Raw genomic sequence first — 18091 nt, 5'->3', positions numbered from 1 at the left:
TATGATTAGACACTGCTTATGCCAAAAACGTCAAAATATTATAGCACATGACCCAGGTGACTAAGGCATATAAGAGACAGTATTGCTACCCCTTAATGCTTGTATTTTATTTCTTATCTGGAACAGCATTTTGTTGTTTCTTCCTATCAGACAAAACAGTTATCTCACAGTTTCCTTAACCATGGAAATACATTGGTTTATGGCAGCTAGAAGGGTCACATGACTTTCATCACCATTTACAGTGTCTTTATTTTTAAGTTAAAAATGACTTGCTGGACAAAGGTCACAAAACACTGTTGTAAGTAATGATTTTTTTTTGAAAATATATGTACATTGATTAATTTAATTAAGCATGATTTCTGTTGGCATTGTTCAGTAATCATTATTAATAACTTTTAAAAATAATATTACTGAACACTGAAAAAATTCACAGATGGGGTTCATTCAATATGTTCTTTTCATGAGGGTTTGATTTTGATAATCAAAACACTGAATACAAATGTTTTTCCAAACGATGACGAGCTCCAAAATTATTACATTTACCCTCTATTTTGTGCGTAATCATATAATAGTATAAATTAAAATTTAAGATTGAGGAGGAAGATACATCTAAGCATTAATGTGGTCTAAAATGTGCTGTTGGATGGTGTTAATGTTTTTGAACTTTGAATTCCATTTGTGATATTGAGATACTACTTGATATTAATCTCCCTTCTCTCTCACACTTGTGTGTAAAGTGGATACGTGCTGATGTACTAAATATGTTTTAAATGTTAAGTTGGCATTATTTCTGTCTTAACTGATCAGTGCTTTTGAAAAGCTACGCTACTGACTTTATAGCCTTTGTCTTACATATGGTGATGGGAACGCATGGCATCAGATGACAGCAGCAGCCCTGGAACAGAATTATTCTGACTCTAGGACCCACTGAAAATGAAACTTTAAAACTTACCAGATTGCGGGTAACACACAGGTTGAACCTCTCCAGTCTCACACTTTCTCATCCAGCAACATGCATAATCGGGCTTGATTTTCGGTAGCCAGACAACCACTTACTATGGGTGTGGCCAAGTTTCTTGTGGTCCCATAAAGTTTCTTTACAGCTACCAGTCCTGGCTTGCAGTGTTCTGTGCTGTTGTGTAGCTGCAATGTATCCCTAAATGTCGTCTAAGAGCTCCCTAAATAGGGGTGACCATCCATCCCATATTTGGTGGGACAGTCCCTGCTTACTTTTTAAAAAGGGCCTAATTGCCCTGTATTTGGCCCCCCCCGACCTGCTGACCGAGCTGCTGGCCAGAAAGCACTTGGCTGCCACATCTGTGCCGCTTCTCTGGGGCTGCGAGGTGGGAAGGTGGGTGGCTGCTGCTTTCCTGGGGCTGCGGCAGGGTGTGGGGAGGCGGGGAGGTAGGGCTGGTGGCTGCCACTTCCCCTGATCTTGGGGGTGGGGGAAAGTCAGCAGCTGCTGCCTCCTTCCCGGCTGCATGGGGCTTGGAGGAGCCATCCCTCCTGCCATATCGCCCTGTCTTGTATTTGGGACAGGGAGGTATAGCTGCCCTATCCATGAGCAGTGGAAGTGTTGGTACAGTATACCCTCAACTTGCTCTTTCTGGCAACCCCTGTGTAAGTCAAATTTCCTGCATAATGTGTGGGAGCTGGGAAGCTGACGAGGGTACCAGTCCTGGTCAGTTTACTGGCTCCACTGAGTGGAGGGGATTTAGGGACCATGCAGCAGCCTGGTTCCTGGCTCCCCTCTGCTGGTGGGAGCTGGCAAACTGCCGCCTGATTCCTGGCTCTTCGCCACTCTTGGAGCCAGGCGCGGCTTCTCCTTGGCTTCCTACAGCTGGGAGATGGCACGCTGGGTAGCTGGTGGAAGCTGGGGAGAAGCCTCAGTAGTGTGGCGGTCTGTATGCCCTGCTTTCCCCCAGCTGGGAGAAGCTGCAATGGGCAGACAGCTGTGGCAGCGCAGCTTCTCCAAGCTGGGGCAAGCTGGGGAGAAGCATCAATGGTGTGGCTGTCTGCCCTCCCAGCTCCCACAGCTGGGTGGACAAACAGCCCCAGAGAGCCTTCAAGTTGTGCTCAACTCATGTTAATGCAAGTTAAGTGCAACCTGAAGGGGCAGATTTCAGGGGTTTACTGTAAAGTGCTAGCCAATATTAACCTTCTGTGGTCCAGCAAATTTTGGCATTCTGCACCACTCAGGTCCCAAGGTTGCCAGATTAGAGGGGTTCAACCTGTATTTGAAACAGAGTTTTTGTTTTTCTCCTCCTGCTTTTTCAACTTCATAGCCATGCTGTACACAATAATCACGGGGAAAATATCAAGTAAAAAAGGAAATAAAATACTTTTAAACATTCCCATGGACACCAAAGTGCTGGTTCAACAATGTTCTAAGCAAAAGTAACATACTTCAGAATTATTGTGAAGTGAAAAAAAAAAAATCCCATGACTGTAAAACTGAAACCCCCTTTCACTAACATTATACTTATTCAAGAGGGCTGAAGCTGTGAATGATCTAACTCTGAGAGAGTCAAAACCAGTGTGTGAGGTTGTTAAATGAGTAAGGAGCACTTTTCTTTTTGACCAAACCACCCTCTTATGCCCAATTTGGACTCCTGGAGCTGCTATCTTTAAGATGAAATCCAGAACAAAGTTTCTGATCACAGATGACCATTACAAATTCTATGGTACTTTCCACAAGAATAAGACTGTTAGCCTAATGTCTTAGTCCTAGTGAGATATTTGGTGTTTTCCCGAAAGCTCATGAAGTCCTGTTACTACAGAAGAATCTCAGCTTTCACTTACTTAAAACAAAAGTTTCTGGTTTTATAGTTGCGGGTAAATGCTTGAAAACATGATCCTAATCCTAGTAAAGCCTAATAGCTGAAAACCAAGAAGAGAAATGAAATCAAATCTATTATTTTAAAAATATTGCCTGATTTAAAGGGCTTCCTTCTGATTTTTAAATCTGTGTCTTTTGGGGTAACTGAAGTTAAAATGATCTGGCACTTCACTCCAGGCTAAAGCCAAACCTGAGCCAACTTTTTTTAAAGGTGTAAAGTGGTTAATTGAACTTCTACAAACTTTCTTTTTCTTTCTTTTTATTTAATGTTCTTCTGTGCTTCCTTTTTCCTTGTTGGGACGGTAGTGTTGAAATACCAGAAGATAATTCATTCTGGTAGTATTTCTTATCCAAATAGAGTTAAAAAAAACCCCCATATTCTCATGATATTTCGAGCCCAATGCTGCGTACAGTATATTCTTAAGAGGCACAGACCAACTGCGTAGTCCGTTTTGCCAGTATATTCATGTTGGTTCACGATGGGTGATTTTCTGGAAAAAAGTCTGTTTGGGAAAACACCCTAGTGTTGACAGTTTTGATGGCATAAAAGTTCTTTTGCTAGTTTAGCTGCTCTCTGAATTGGAATAAGCTACACCAGCAAAAAGGTGTCTTTGCATCTACACAGGAAAGTTTTGCTGACCTAGCTGTACCAGTAGTACTTTTCTATTTGCCTGGTCTCAGATAAGTATTCACACTTATCTCAAGTAAATCTCACACTGTCTTTGCATCACCCCACTACTAGTTACAACTGCCTGTCATGTGGAAAAACCCATACTTCACTGCCATTGTGTTCCTTTGTCACTTGTGTGCTTTTGAAAATCCCATCTTACATTCCTTATGATGATGATTTTGTAGAGTACTAATATACCATAGAATGTAGTTAAAAATAATTAAGGGACTGGTTACTGAGTGAGTGTGAAAGAGGGAGCAGAGCACAGAGAGCTTCCTCTCTGTCGTGCAAAGGCTCGTAACTATTAAATCCCTTGTTCCCCTTTCTGCATAAAGTTTCTGAAGAGCTGGCACCTCTGTAGGCTTTAGTATCCCCAGAAAGGAAGAGGAAGACACTAAGGATGCAGCCTGAAGTTCCATCTCGCCCAGAACTGTTCTCACCCTCCCCTATTACAGGGCCGTGCTTGATGGGATATGTTGGCTGTTTGTCTGAATAATATGAAACCTCACTATGGAAACTAGCTATTAAATCTTTACCATAGAACTGCCATATTATTTTGAATTGTTAAGTGTGAGACTTAGCAGCAGTGTTTCCTTCTTACACTTTTTAAAATGCTATCATGAATTCACCACTGTGTGGCTGGCTTCCAGCCAAATATACCTAAAAATATATTTGCACTGGCAAGTCAGATTATTGGCTGGTTGAATATACTGTTCTGCCCAAGAAATCCTTAATGGACGGTGTGAGAGGCTACATCTACACAATGAGATAAATTCGAATTTAAGGCCGTTAACTTGATATTATCACATGATTGTCTTCAGTGTAAATACCATTAGCTCGATTTTGGGAGCGCTAATATGGAGATTACAATATCACAGTTACCCGATGGGTATAGTGTCAAGCTCGAATTCAGAAGTTTGATTAAAGGCCAGCGTGGAAGTGCCATGTCTTGAAAATGAATTTATTAGCCTCCACCCATCTCCCCTATGTATCCCACAAAGCTGTGCGAGCTGCACCTGGCTGCCAGTACTAGCGGGAGCTGGGAAACTGACCAGGGCTGCTGAAGTCCTGTGGCAAGGGGCCAGGCACCCTGCAGCTGGGCGGCTCCTGCTGCAGGGAGCAAGACACTCATGGGGAGGTGCCCAGCCCGCAGGTCCCCTTGGTTACCTGTGACCCAGCGCCCCCAGCCAGCGGGCTCTAGCAGCTCTTCCACTGGAACTGGTGAGTGGCAGGGGTTTGGGTTTTTTTGGAGTGGGTTTTTTTTGGGGAGGGGGAGTGGTTTTGGGTGTTTTTTGGGGGGGTTGTTTTGGGGAGACTTTTTGGGGGGAACAAAAAAGCAGTCAAGTAGCACTTCAAAGACTAACAAAATTTATTAGGTGAGCTTTCGTGGGGCAGAACCACTTCTTCAGTGGGTCTGTCCCATGAAAGCTCACCTAATAAATTATTTTGTTCGTCTTTAAAGTGCTACTTGACTGCTTTTTTGTTTTGATAGTATATAGACTAGCACGGCTCCCTCTCTGTTACCATTCAACGTGCAAGGCACTACATTTCTGGGGGAAGTTAGGGTGGGACTGGAGCTGGGGGAGCCTGTGGGGAAGGAGAGTAAATGATCATATTTAACGGACTATCTGGAAGAACAGACAGCCCTTCCCCTATTAGTCCATTAAATGAAAGGTTTACTGTACTAGCAGGAGCTGCTGTGCTCTCAGGTTCCCAGGTGTCCCAAGCTGCTGGACCCCTGGAAACTGACAGTGCCGCTGCACCTGGCTCCTGGCTCAGAATTTGGGTCTGAGGGAACTGTGGGATAGATTCCCACAATGCACTGCTGCAACCATTGATGTTTGGTGATTTCAGTGTGGAAGCAATATGTGGAATTTGTTGGGAGCCTGTAGGAAGTGAGGATACTCCAAATCGAATTTTAAAAAATGGCATTAGGAAATCGATTTTAATAAATTTGAATTTATCTGGTAGTATAGGCATAGTGAGAGAGACGCTTCATAAGCAAGGCCTTCAGCACTCTGCTGACTCTGTGTGAAATTAGGCACAGTATACTGAAAGGGGGCTGCAAAACAAACTTTAATTCCCATGGTTCATCCTATCCAACAGTGGGGTCTCAGAACTCTGTTTCTCCTTAGTGAATGGGGGAGTGCCTGTGTTCATATTGCTAACTCCTGATGCTGGTATCTGAGATGTAGGAAGCGGAGTACCTGTTATGTGCAAAAGTTCTACAAAATGTAACCGTGTCCCTCTGCAACAATTTTAGAGGGAATAAGGGAAGCACAGAAAATGAAGTGGGGTGATACTGGAGCTTGCTGCCCCCAAATCTCAAACACTTACAAAAAATGGTGCATGGAACCTTCTATTCTTTCCTGGGATGTGAGTATAGAGAGTGAATAAGTGAAGCATCTCATCTCCTAGGAGACAGACAGGGAGGACAGGAGAAGGAATTTCATCCTTCTTTAGGAATAGAAATCAAGTTAATTTCAAAGATGGGGAGCCCTGCTGGGACTTTGCAATGTCACTGAACCAAGTGGGGACCTGGATCTGTTACAGACTCGGCTAGTAGGTGTAGTTGTTGGGTTGGCAACAGTCCAGAAATACATCTTCAGCCTTTTTTTCAAATGAAGTCTTTTGATTCACACATCTTGCTGCAATATGCAAAATTATGTCTGAATTAAAGATATAAACTTTCTGATTAGTTCATTTTTATAGGTGGAGCTGTTAGCACCTAGTGCAGTTTACATGCCTTCATGCTTTCTGTTGTAAGTTCACATTTTTTAGTTGCTTGTAACTTTGTCAAGGTTTACCTATTTCAGCTTGGAACCGGGAAATATGGTGGGGGAAGACTGGGATTTGGATAGGGAGCCCAAAGACAGAAACTGGGCCAGGCTGGGCTAGGAGACAGGAACTGTGATGAAGTGGGAGTAATGGAGGAGGTGGAAAATGGGACAAGGAGCTTGGGAAAAACTGGCACAAAGACTCAGGGGACACAGAGCCTTGACAGGGACAGGCCTGTGGGGAACAGGGACTGTTCCTGAGAGGTTGGTGAGGGGAATGTGGGACAGTGGAGTGTGACCATGAGAGACACTCCCCTTCAAAGCATGAAATGGCATCCAAGATTCCTGAGTCTTAACATTCCTCTGAGGACATCAAATATATGTGAAACCCAGTGGTCAAATGCATATTGTTTTTATTCAGCGATTGAGCCATGTAGGAGATGATAATTTCCTGCTGCTAATCGAAAATTGATATTGACTCTTTCATTCTGTCATCTGGAACCCTCAAATAACCCACATTTTAACCATAAGCAAATTTTAGTTGTGTTTTCAGTAAGTACAGTATAGTGAAAATAAATACAAACAAATACAGCAACTACAGTATAATTTTACAGTGTACAATACAATACTACTGTTGGTAAATAAATTACTGTGCATACGTTTTTGTTTGTTTCTTAATATCTAATCTTGTTTTTCTTTAGTGTTATGCATTGCTAGGTGTACCTCTCTGTTATCCAGAATACTTAAATATCCCAGTCCTGGGGCTGCCAGATATGAAAGAGTTTACTGTATGTACAATAAAAACTTTGTTATCTGACATGCATGGGGAATAGGGTTGCCAGTTAATGAAATGTGCTGGTTACTCAAGCTTTTTCACCAAACTCAAAACATGTTTAAGAAATGAAATAACCTTACTTAGGACTAAATCACTCAACACTATTACTGTACACAGTACTGTAATTTACTGCTCCTCTACTGTCTCAGAGCCATCAAACAAACAACTTCTACAAACACTAGAAAACAATGTCAGGTAGCTATCAGAATTTTTCTGGTTTATTAAAGCGGGGATTGTATTGCCATTTATAGCAGATGCCGGTTAATCAAGTTTTCTGGATATTAAAGTGCTGGTAATAAAACTTGCACTGTGTTTTTTTTTTGGAGAGAAGATTTGGTATGTTAGCAAATAAAATGGTTAAAGTGTGCTTCTGCTCTGAAAATATAATATAGAATTGGCATAGGGCTTTGTGTGTCTCAGTAATTTCCACATCGAAGGGTCTCTGTTTGCAGTCAGAAAGATGTTTTATTTTTGTTTGTTTCCTCCATGTTAATCTGCAAATTTAGATGAGCACTGGAGATTTTGGTCCTTGTATCTTTATCACCATCAGTAACGTATTCTGTGGCCAAAATTGTGCCCTAAAATATGGTTACTGCCTTCAGTCAGTTTGCATTGGTGTACTTGGTTGAATCATAAACAATGTTACTGCACAAGAAGGACTAGTCTCCATCTCAGAATCTTTTATCAGTGTTGTTGAATAGTCTGCAGGAATAAGAGTCACCTTTAATCTGTAAATCTCTTTATACATACACAGAGAAAGTGTTTGGAGTAAGAAACTGCCATTTTTTATTACTCCTTGGCTATGTCTACATGTGCACACTACATCGAAATAGCTTATTTCGATGTAGTGACATTGAAGTAGGCTATTTCGATGAATAACGTCTACACGTCCTCCAGGGCTGGCAACGTCGACGTTCAACTTCGACGTTGGGCAGCACCACATCGAAATAGGCGCTGCGAGGGAACGTCTACACGCCAAAGTAGCACACATCAAAATAAGGGTGCCAGGAACAGCTGCAGACAGGGTCACAGGGCGGACTCAACAGCAAGCCGCTCCCTTAAAGGGCCCCTCCCAGACACACTTGCACTAAACAACACAAGACCACAGAGCCAACAACTGGTTGCAGATCCTGTGCATGCAGCATGGATCCCCAGCTGCAGCAGCAGCAGCCAGAAGCCCTGGGCTAAGGGCTGCTGCCCACGGTGACCATAGAGCCCCGCAGGGGCTGGAGAGAGAGCGTCTCTCAACCCCTCAGCTGATGGCCGCCATGGCGGACCCCGCTATTTTGATGTTGCGGGACGCAGATCGGCTACACGTGCCCTACTTCGACGTTCAGCTTCGAAGTAGGGCGCTATTCCCATCCCCTCATGGGGTTAGCGACTTCGACGTCTCACCACCTAACGTCGATTTCAACTTCGAAATAGCTCCCAACACGTGTAGCCATGACGGGTGCTATTTCAAAGTTGGTGCCGCTACTTCGAAGTAGCGTGCACGTGTAGACGCGGCCCTCTTGTCTTTTTCTATATCTCAGGTACTGTTACCTTTGTTGGATAATATCCTCCATTTTATTTCATTAGGAGGTATTCCCGGTTGATGACAAAGATAGGAAATGGAATACATTCATACAAACATATGCATATATAAATTCAATGCTTTTTTTTTTTCTTTTATAAAAAAAGGTGCCAATACTTCCCACCCACCCCCACCTTGGTGGCAGGGGACCTTGCAGCCCTGCGGCTGGGGCGTGGAGGTCTGCCACCAGCGTCATCTGCAGGAACCCCGGTCGGCAGGTGGGCATTTTTGTCTGGACGCACTTCTGAACCGAATAGTCGCAATCAATTTTTTGTGCTCCTTCATCATATTCACTCTCATTTCTAGTTTTAGAATATATAGACAGTGACACATTATTTGGGTCCTCCTTTCTGCCAATCCTCAGTTGAGTACAAACAAGGCAGGTCTTGTGAGTATTCAGCATGAATTCGGGAGGTGGAATTGGTCTCATGAGTAGACAGACTGGTCTCAGATTGTCGTTAGGTAATATAATAATTTATACTATATTTTTACAGTCCCCTCCTGTCAGAGTGCATCTCACTTTTCATCTCCATATTTAGTTACTGTGCACTTTGTTGTTTGATCACAACTGTAGCCCACACAATTTATTCCCCAATGTTAGATTTAGCTGATAGAGATTTGTGGGAAGAACATTACACAGAGTGATCCTATAACTTCTAGGCAGCGATACTGGGAATCGTGACATAGTAAAGTATTCTGATTCAACAATAACATTAAGATGTTCAGCTTTGCATGTAAAATCCAGTATTTAAATTCATGCCCATTTTCCCCCTCTCTTCCTGGAAAGACTGAAACTTTCTTCTTTACAGGAGTGGAGCTGCTGATGCTGTCTCTCTCTCTGTGTTCACATGAGCTCTGACTCAGAACTGTTTGAAGGAATTATTGGGAGGAGTTGGCAAAGGAATTCTCCTAATTCTTCTCATTCTCTCAGGAAGTAGAATGTCACATTTCTGCTCACCATGTGGCAAATCTTTTGAGCAGGAAAACAAAATTTGTTAACTAAATTGAGGAACTTGGTGGGAAATACAACAGAGACGTTTCCTAGTTTGGTACTCCTGAAATATTCCGACACATTAAATTGTGAGCAGTTTGTGGTACCAGTAGGTTGTTGGTGGCAGGTTGTTCCTCATTCGTATGTTAGGTGTTATATAGTTGGTGCAGAAAACCTCATGTTCATACCATATTGAAGGTCTCTAGAGGAGAAAGATGGAAAATCCTGACGCCTTCAGCCAAAATAAGGAGTTTATATAAAGTATAGCATTGCAGTAAAGAATAATGTTAATAATCCCCCCCTACTTTTTGGGGGGGAGGGGGAGATAAGCATGCCAGATGTTTAAACAATATGGTAGCTTGTGTATATGCTGAGTTCTGAAAGACCTTGGGAAAAAAGTCATGTCTGAACCCCTACTGTTTAACAATTTGAGACCCTTGACCCAGAAACAATTTTAACAGATGTAACTCAAGAGATGTGTGTTGATATTTTTCCCCTTCTCAGAAGTACAGTTTTTGAAAATAGGAGATATAAATATTTGTAAAATATTTTTTCTTGGGTATTTTATTCAGCAACAGTCATTAGAAGATTTAAAAGAGCAGTTAAACTGTTGTTTGCAGCTTTCTGTGTTGTCTCTGGCACTAAATCTGGAGTGGATATTTCAAGGTATACTCTAATTGTATGGAACAAAATATGAACAACAATCTCACCATGCTTGTGCCTGCCACACCGGTGTGGTTGTTAGACAGACTGTAAAGAAAGAGCTGTACTTGAAGCTGGCTTTTACTCTTTAAGTCTTCAAAGTTACCTGTCTTCTGTGCTATTCTGAGCTCCTGTGCCCCTCTGCTCCCTCCCTACCAGCTTTGATCCTAGCAACTCATGTTCATTCCATAACTCAGGTCAGACAGAAATGATGCATTACACCACAGCTGCCTTTATGAAAGTGTTTATTTCATATCTGAAATGTTTTATATACATTTTGCTGTGCTATGACTTGCAGGAGGAGAAAGAAAAGCAGTTTTACTGGAGGCAAAACAGCCACCTGTGAAAACTAATTGCGTAGGTTGCCTTGTTCTGGTATCTCTGGGGATGATCCATCAGGAAGAAAGTAAGTGTTCTTAATCTGCAAGGAGATTACCTGTATGCCAGAACAGCCTCCTTTATCAAAGTGGAGATTGAAATCTCCCTCAAATTGGTTGTGTATGTTGGGGGAAATGGGAGGGAGTGTCTTCCGAGGAAGGTGCCTCATCCCACTAAACTGCATATATAAGTGAAAAATGACAAACTTGAGAGGCTCCAACTAAGTTATATCATTAAGGATTGTAATTTAATATACATGGTATCCAGTTACTGTCATACAGGAACGTCAGAGACAGGGCTGCTTTTCAACTCTCTCTTTGTTTCCTCAGTAAGTTATGGCTTACCGTATTAAATTATAGCCCCAAATTCCTATTCTCCCTTGTCTTGCTGTGTAGTGTCCAAGAAAAACCGACTAAAATATATAGCACTGTCAGGCAAGTGAGCAGCTACCTTTTAGTTCATTGTTACTAAAAAATGAGAAGTCCTGTGGTACCTTATAGAATAACAGATTTATTGGCGCATAAGGTGCATGTATGCATCTGACAAAGTGGGTCTCTGCCCAGGAAAGCTTATGCGCCAATAAATCTGTTAGTCTGTAAGGTGCTTCTTACTGTTTTTGCAGATACAAACAAACATGGCTGTCCCTATGATTCATTGTTACCGACAGTCTTTGAATATCAGATGAAGAATAGTTAAAAGATCAGGGAAGCCAAATTCTGTGTAAACACCAATAACTTCATTGTTTGTGCCACGTCTGCTCTTAGTACTAGCTGCGTAGATGTTGGATTTGCTCTTGGTCTCCCAGATGGTCATTTTTCCAGACTTCAAGCTCAGAGGGGCAGTTACTGTGTCTTCATATGTGTTGGCACATTGCCTAGAACAGTGGTGACCCAGATCTTATTTGGATCTTGCAAGTGCCTTTGAAGTACAAATACTAAGTTGGGAAGCTGTAGTACTTAAATGATGCTACTGTTAAATTAAATTAAGCTACCATTCAATAAGACAGGTTGAATTCCGAGGTTCAGCTATTTTGATTCCTTCAAAGTCATATGAATTTTCCTCTGATTTTGCAGTTTTTGAGGGATGGACCGGTCCCTGTAGTTTGCATCAAAATGTAATATAATACTGTTACTGTGATTCCAGACCACCTTGGCTAGCTGTAGAATCTGCAAATGGGTCTCTGTTCTTTCACAGAATTTCGAAAGGGCATACATGGTATCCATCCCTGGAAAAAATGTTGACAAATTATATTGTTGATTGTATGCATAGCTTTGTTGATTGTATACATATTTTCATCTTGCCAAGTTGTTGCTATTTAAGTTTAGCCAAAGCAGAATAGCAAGTAGAAAATGGTATATTCCAGCCAATCAGTGCAGTGATGGGAAGCCTCTGGCCAAGCTGCTCAGGCCACTGTTGCTCCCCCTCCCTTCTCCTGGGTGGGGGAACAGCAGCAAGCACAGGGGAGCCTGGAGCTGCTTCCTGGCCCCTAGCCCCCTAGAGATCCTTTGGTCTGGATCTGAACTGCAGATTGCCTGATCCGGGCCGCGAGGCTTGGGGCTATGTACTTTCCACCCCACCACGGGCCAGATACCATGGAGGGGGAGCCCTGAGCCTTAGTGTCCTGATCCAGATCTGGACCATGGGCCAGGGATTCCCCACCCCTGTCCTAGAGAATAGCCACAACTGATCTGCTATAATTCATTGCTTATGAAGAGTGATATTAGGTGGTACACAGGGATGTACAATACTGCACATTTCTCAGATTAGCAATTACTACTGCCAGAGAACATCCATCTTTCTTCGTTCACCATACTGGGACAGACCAAAGATTCAGCTAGGCGAGTATCCTGTCTTCTGACAGTGGCCATGTGCTGCAAAGGAAATGGACAGAACAGATGATCACTGAGTGATCCATCTTCTGTGACCCATTCCCAGCTTCTGATAAACAGCTCTTCTCTATCTGTTAATATTACCACATCGTGGTTCAGATGAAAAGCCAGAGGTAGCAGCTTATCAGGCTCCAGCATCTGAAATAATTTTTTTTCATTTGAATGGCAAAGGAGATAAAAATGCAACCTACGAAGCTCAACTGTTTTATTTGAATAATTCTTGAAAAATGTAGTTCACAAGGAAAATATTACGACATTAATGTTTATGAGCCTTCTGCATTCTTATGGCATGCAAATGTTGACAGATTCTCTTGGGTTTAGAGAAACAGCTGCTTTTTCAGGTTAATACAAATGATTATCAAACAGCCACATACTCTTAAAATAGGGAAGGCACAGAATGCGAGAGGACACTACACATACCAAAGAAATGCAAGGAACAAACACCTGTTGTTTTTGGCTGAGGTATCTGTGCCTATCCTGAGTGTTGATTGAGGTTTAAAGCTTTAAAATGTGTAATTCTAGTTCATAATTCTATAAATGAATTATACTTCATTTTATAGTGAATAATAGCTAATTGTAAAGCTACTGGGGTTTAGATCTGTCCTGGCAGCCATCTGTGATCCTACAGATGAGAAAAGTATTTCCACATTTGTGTAAGTAGAAATTGGCCTAGATCCTAGGGTTAGTCATACCTGTGCTGGGGCATGGGCCAAAGAGTTTGGAGGCAGAGATGGCTGTATACTACTTTTTTGATCCTAAGCCTGTTTGGGGACCAGTTTAGTCCCTCTCTTCTGATCCACTTTGTTGGCTCATGACAGTGGGAGTGCGTTGCACTCTCTTATACCTTCTCTTGTCCTTGGTCCACCCTGACTTGGATTGTGATGAGTAGAGACTGAGGGAGATGCACCTATTTTATGGCGCCAGGTGCATATTCTTCTGTGTGTACCAGCTCCTCAGTTGCCTGAGAAATGCTGGGCTGCTGGATTGTTTCATTGACATTTGAATCATATAGTTCAGTACTACTCAACTTGATAAAGTGGAACAGAATTAGGAGTTTTGCAATCAATATTATGTCCTCTTAAGGAACTCTACATTTTAGGAACACTGTTTCCTTATATATTTCTTTCATTGTGTAATTGCCTTTCTGCTAGAGGTTGAATCTCTCTAGTCTGGCACTCCCATGTCTGGCACCATCCATAACCCAGCATGACTTTATTAGACAGATGACCACTGATCATGCTTGTGGCCAAATTTTCCATGGTCCCATAAAGTTTGTTTCCAGCAGCCATTCCTGGATGTCAGTGTTCTGTGCTGGTACTTAGCTGCAATTTACCCCAATTATCTTCTAAGTATCCAGTAAGCAGTGGAAGTGTTGGTTATGCTGCTAGACAATATGTACCTTCCATGGCCTCTCAAATTCTTTTGTTTGGCACCAGTCAGGGCCTGAGAGTGCTGGACAAGAGAGGTTCAACACGTACTCAGCAATGTGGGGAAATTACAGGTGGGTTCCTACTAGTACATGTATGCTCTAGAAAGCTGCTCAGCCTCTCCCTTATCACCTCATCCTTTCTTTGTATTGCACTTTTCTCACTAATATCAGAGAACCATCATTCTAGAAAGTTTATCTCAAAGAGCCAGATACTTAGCTGCTCCACATTCTTATAGCACCACAATCTTCAGATGATGACTAGGTCCATCTCAGAGAAAGAATGTTAAAACACCTAAAATATTTAAAAACTGAAAATAAATATTAGCCAGTTTCATAAAAAAATATTGCATTCCCCCCCTTCAGTAGTATATACAAGCACATAAGGGCACTGAAGTGACCTGTATATTCTAAACTTTTCAAACATCTCTGCAAATGCATATATACACAGGGAGAGACATTTTATAATATATTTAAAGTTTGTCAATCATTTTCAATAAATTCTAATATTCTATGGCCAAATACACTTGGACTGATAGTCTTCAGCTCTTCATGCTGTTGATTGCTTACTGCTTCAAGCCTGCAACTCTGAGTTGTTTTCATACAAATATGTTTTGACTTTTATGTAACAGACAACTGAAATATATATTTACATGTATAACTTCCTTGATAAGATATCAGTAAAAATGTATACAGTCTCTGAGGCGTAGCTGTGTTAGTCTGTAGCTTTGTAAATAACAAGAAGTCCTGTAGCACTTTAAAGACTAACACATTTATTAGGTAAAGAGCTTTGTGGGTTGGGTAAGACCCGCTTCAGTTTATTAGTCCAATAATCTGAAGAAGTGGGTCTTATCCACAAAAGCTCATGACCTAATAATTCTGTTAGTGTTCAAGGTGCTACAACACTGCTTGGTATCTGCAAAATGTATGGAGACATCCTTATGTCTTTTATATTCTTATTATAATTACATATATTAATATTATACCCAATTAATTTTTGCTTTTTATTTGTAAAATCCTAAATTAACATACCAACCGTTTGTCTTGTGTAACCACAATTTGAGTTTGTTAACTAAGAGTTTTTGGCATACATGAAACAGTCTTTGAAAATTCCTTAAAGTAGGATTAATTAGTTTTTCCCAGGCTGGTTAAAAGCCCTTATTTTACCTAGTAAAAGAGGCCTTGAAAGACCCCAAAAACACACAATAAGAAGGTGAAAAGCACTATTTTCTGTGTGTAACCTCTAGAAATTAAGTGCAGGCCTTTCTGAGCTGATACCATTTGTTTGCATACCATCTGAAGTAACCTGAATGACTGGTTATTCTGGTCAAGAGAAAATAGCACTGACATCATGTGATTCTGGCAAAGTAAACCACATTGGAACTTGGCCTTTGAATACCCAAGGGGCTGGCAGCAATCTCAGGGGTTGGCTAGAAGCCCCATTGAGTTTGCTAGTAATCAGTTGACTGCTGAGCTGGACAAGCTGCCCTAGTTTCTCTGACAAGCTCTGTCTAAGAGAATGATGGGCAGTCTGCCACTAGTATTCTTTAGTGGAGTCACTGAAAATTAACTCTTTAGCTGCTCAGCACCAACTATGCTGCAGTTTGACATGATGAGCATCAGAGAGTACATTATAAAATGAAGGTTCCACTTCTTTGTCTCACTTGTTGCATACTTTTAAATTAAAACAGGTCTTTAAAAATGATCTTCATCCTGAATTACAGAAGAATGCCATTATATTTGCTTTCCTTTGAAGCTTATGGATGTTTATTTTATTTTTTCAAATAAAATGCATCAATCTGCTAATTACTCTCACTGTAAGATCCTACACAGCAGAAATCCCTGGAGAAGAGGTAACACAAAAGGCAAGTCAACTCTCTGAAAGCCTCTGAATACTTAATTTATATTCACTGGTATAGATGTGCTCCAGTATATTTCTCCCAATAAAACTTTGGATGTGTCCTGTATGTGAGATGAAAGGAGGCTTTCAGTATAAAGGGGGGTAGAGTTTGTGAATAATTGAGAAAAGCCAGCTGTCAGAAGCATGGGGCTGATTTTGTGACTCGATTGCCCATTAAGCCATTGGCTGTGTGAAATGGAATGAAAGGATAAGGGTCTCTGCTAAGAGCCAAATTTAATGAAAACTGTATTGTTAGTAGTGCTATATGACTTAACAGAAATGGAAATATTATCATCTCCCAAAATACCACAAAGTCTCCCTAAAAGAGCATTGATGGAAGAAATTTTTCTTGTAACAGATACGTTGAATAAAAACTTGCTCTATTTCTTCCAAGGTAAATGTTGCTTTGTCTCTTTACAGATTAAAATGTGCCCACAGGTGTTGTGGATAACATTTTAAAAAATGGTGGCTCACTGGTAAAATCACAATCCTGAAGACATGATTTAAGAGCCTCTTGAACTCAATGGAAATCTTTACTTTGGCTTCAGCAGACTTTGACTAATATAAATCACACTCATGCGCTAATCTCTCTCTTTCTCTGTGTGTACATATAGACACAGGGACAGAGCCACACCTGCTGTAAATTAATAGAGCTCATTTAGAATAATTGGAACTCAGACCTTTTGCAACTAGTTGAGGATTTGATCCATTATATTTGAAAACTGTGTTGTTCCCTGGCTTAAAAAAAACCAAAACAGTGGAATACAATGACTAAAATGGCGGTGTGAAGCCATTATTGCTCACTGGAGGACAGTCAGTAGAGGACAGTAAACATTCTCCCTTAAAACTTCTAGTTTTTATATCTTTTGTTGTGTCCTAGTCGGTTGTTCCCCAGTGGTGTGTCCTGATCCATCATTAGGTCCCAGGAACGTTCTAGGTGGGTCACTACATGACTGGGCTCTGGCTAAGGTGAATAGATAACTTCACTCAGCCCAGTGCAGAAGGGAGGCTACTGGAGGAGAGGCATTTGGAGAGTGAGTCCTCCCACACACACCTCCCAGAAGTGGCTGCAGTGTCATGGGGAAATCAGAAATGGAATGGATAAATAGCTTTGGGAGTCTTTGTGAGTGAGAGTGAGACAGAAGAAAAAATGGGGTGTATATGTAAGATATGTATATGCATTCTTTTAATCCATTTTAATATCACTCCACTTTTAATCATAAACCAGAAAATCTCCCCCTGCTTAGACCAGTTGTGTGTGCATGCACAATGCATGGGTATAAATATTACAAAACATGTCTTAAGTTAGATTTTTCAATTTGGGGTTCTGTAAAGAATGATACTAGTATTTTGTAGGTTTTGGTGAGATGCATGGTTAGGAGAATTGCAGAGTACTTCTTGAAGAGATATTGTCCTGTAATTGCTACCCTCTTATAAATGTGCCTTCATGTATAATTCAAGAAAGAGAAAAATTATTACATATGTTGGACTAATGTTACAGTGTAAGTGCTGATTTATGTATCCTATTTTAGTTGTGCATTTTTAATTCTCAAGAGATAGCTTTACTCAAATTTCAAAAAAAATCTTACAAGTTAATTCCTTTGCCAGTGTCATTTTAAAGAATTGCTATTTGAGCACTTTCACACCATTTCTTTATTGTTATAATGATCTACGTATTTATATATTATACCTTCTCAGCTTGTGCTGTTTGATAGATTATCATGGTACAAATGATCTCTCCAAAAAAGTAATATGTAGTTGCCTTCATAGATTTAGTTTTAGCTGATTGTGTCCTTTTATATGCTTCTTTTAGACTATTCTGGAAAAAAAAATCCATGATAAATTCCGTTGGGTTTTTGCTGACTCTAAAATATTGAAGTGATATGGAGGGAAAAAAGAAGTAAAAGTGACTTGAATGTCAAAGCTCAGATTTAATTCTGGTTTTAGACATGTTAAAATAAACTTTTCTTCAAAAATTTTGATCAGCTATATGTTCAGGTAACACTAACACTAAAGGGTCCCTGTTTAATTGATGTGGAGTGAGGAGAAGAGGGGGTACTTAATTTTTATTATAGACCAGTTTGCTTTAGATTTATCCAGACACTCTCTAG

At 40.9% G+C, this 18091-nt stretch overlaps 1 protein-coding gene across 6 annotated transcripts in view; it reads left to right on the top strand.

Moving 5' to 3' along the window:
• NFIB (nuclear factor I B) overlaps positions 1–18091 on the top strand; it is a 252079-nt gene that overhangs the window by 57508 nt on the left and 176480 nt on the right. The window lies entirely within an intron of this gene.

Source organism: Carettochelys insculpta, chromosome 5, assembly GCF_033958435.1.
Source record: "Carettochelys insculpta isolate YL-2023 chromosome 5, ASM3395843v1, whole genome shotgun sequence".
NCBI lineage: Eukaryota > Metazoa > Chordata > Testudines > Carettochelyidae > Carettochelys > Carettochelys insculpta.
The sequence above is the reverse complement of the archived record's forward strand: the minus strand, read 5'-3'. Positions and strand labels throughout refer to the sequence as shown.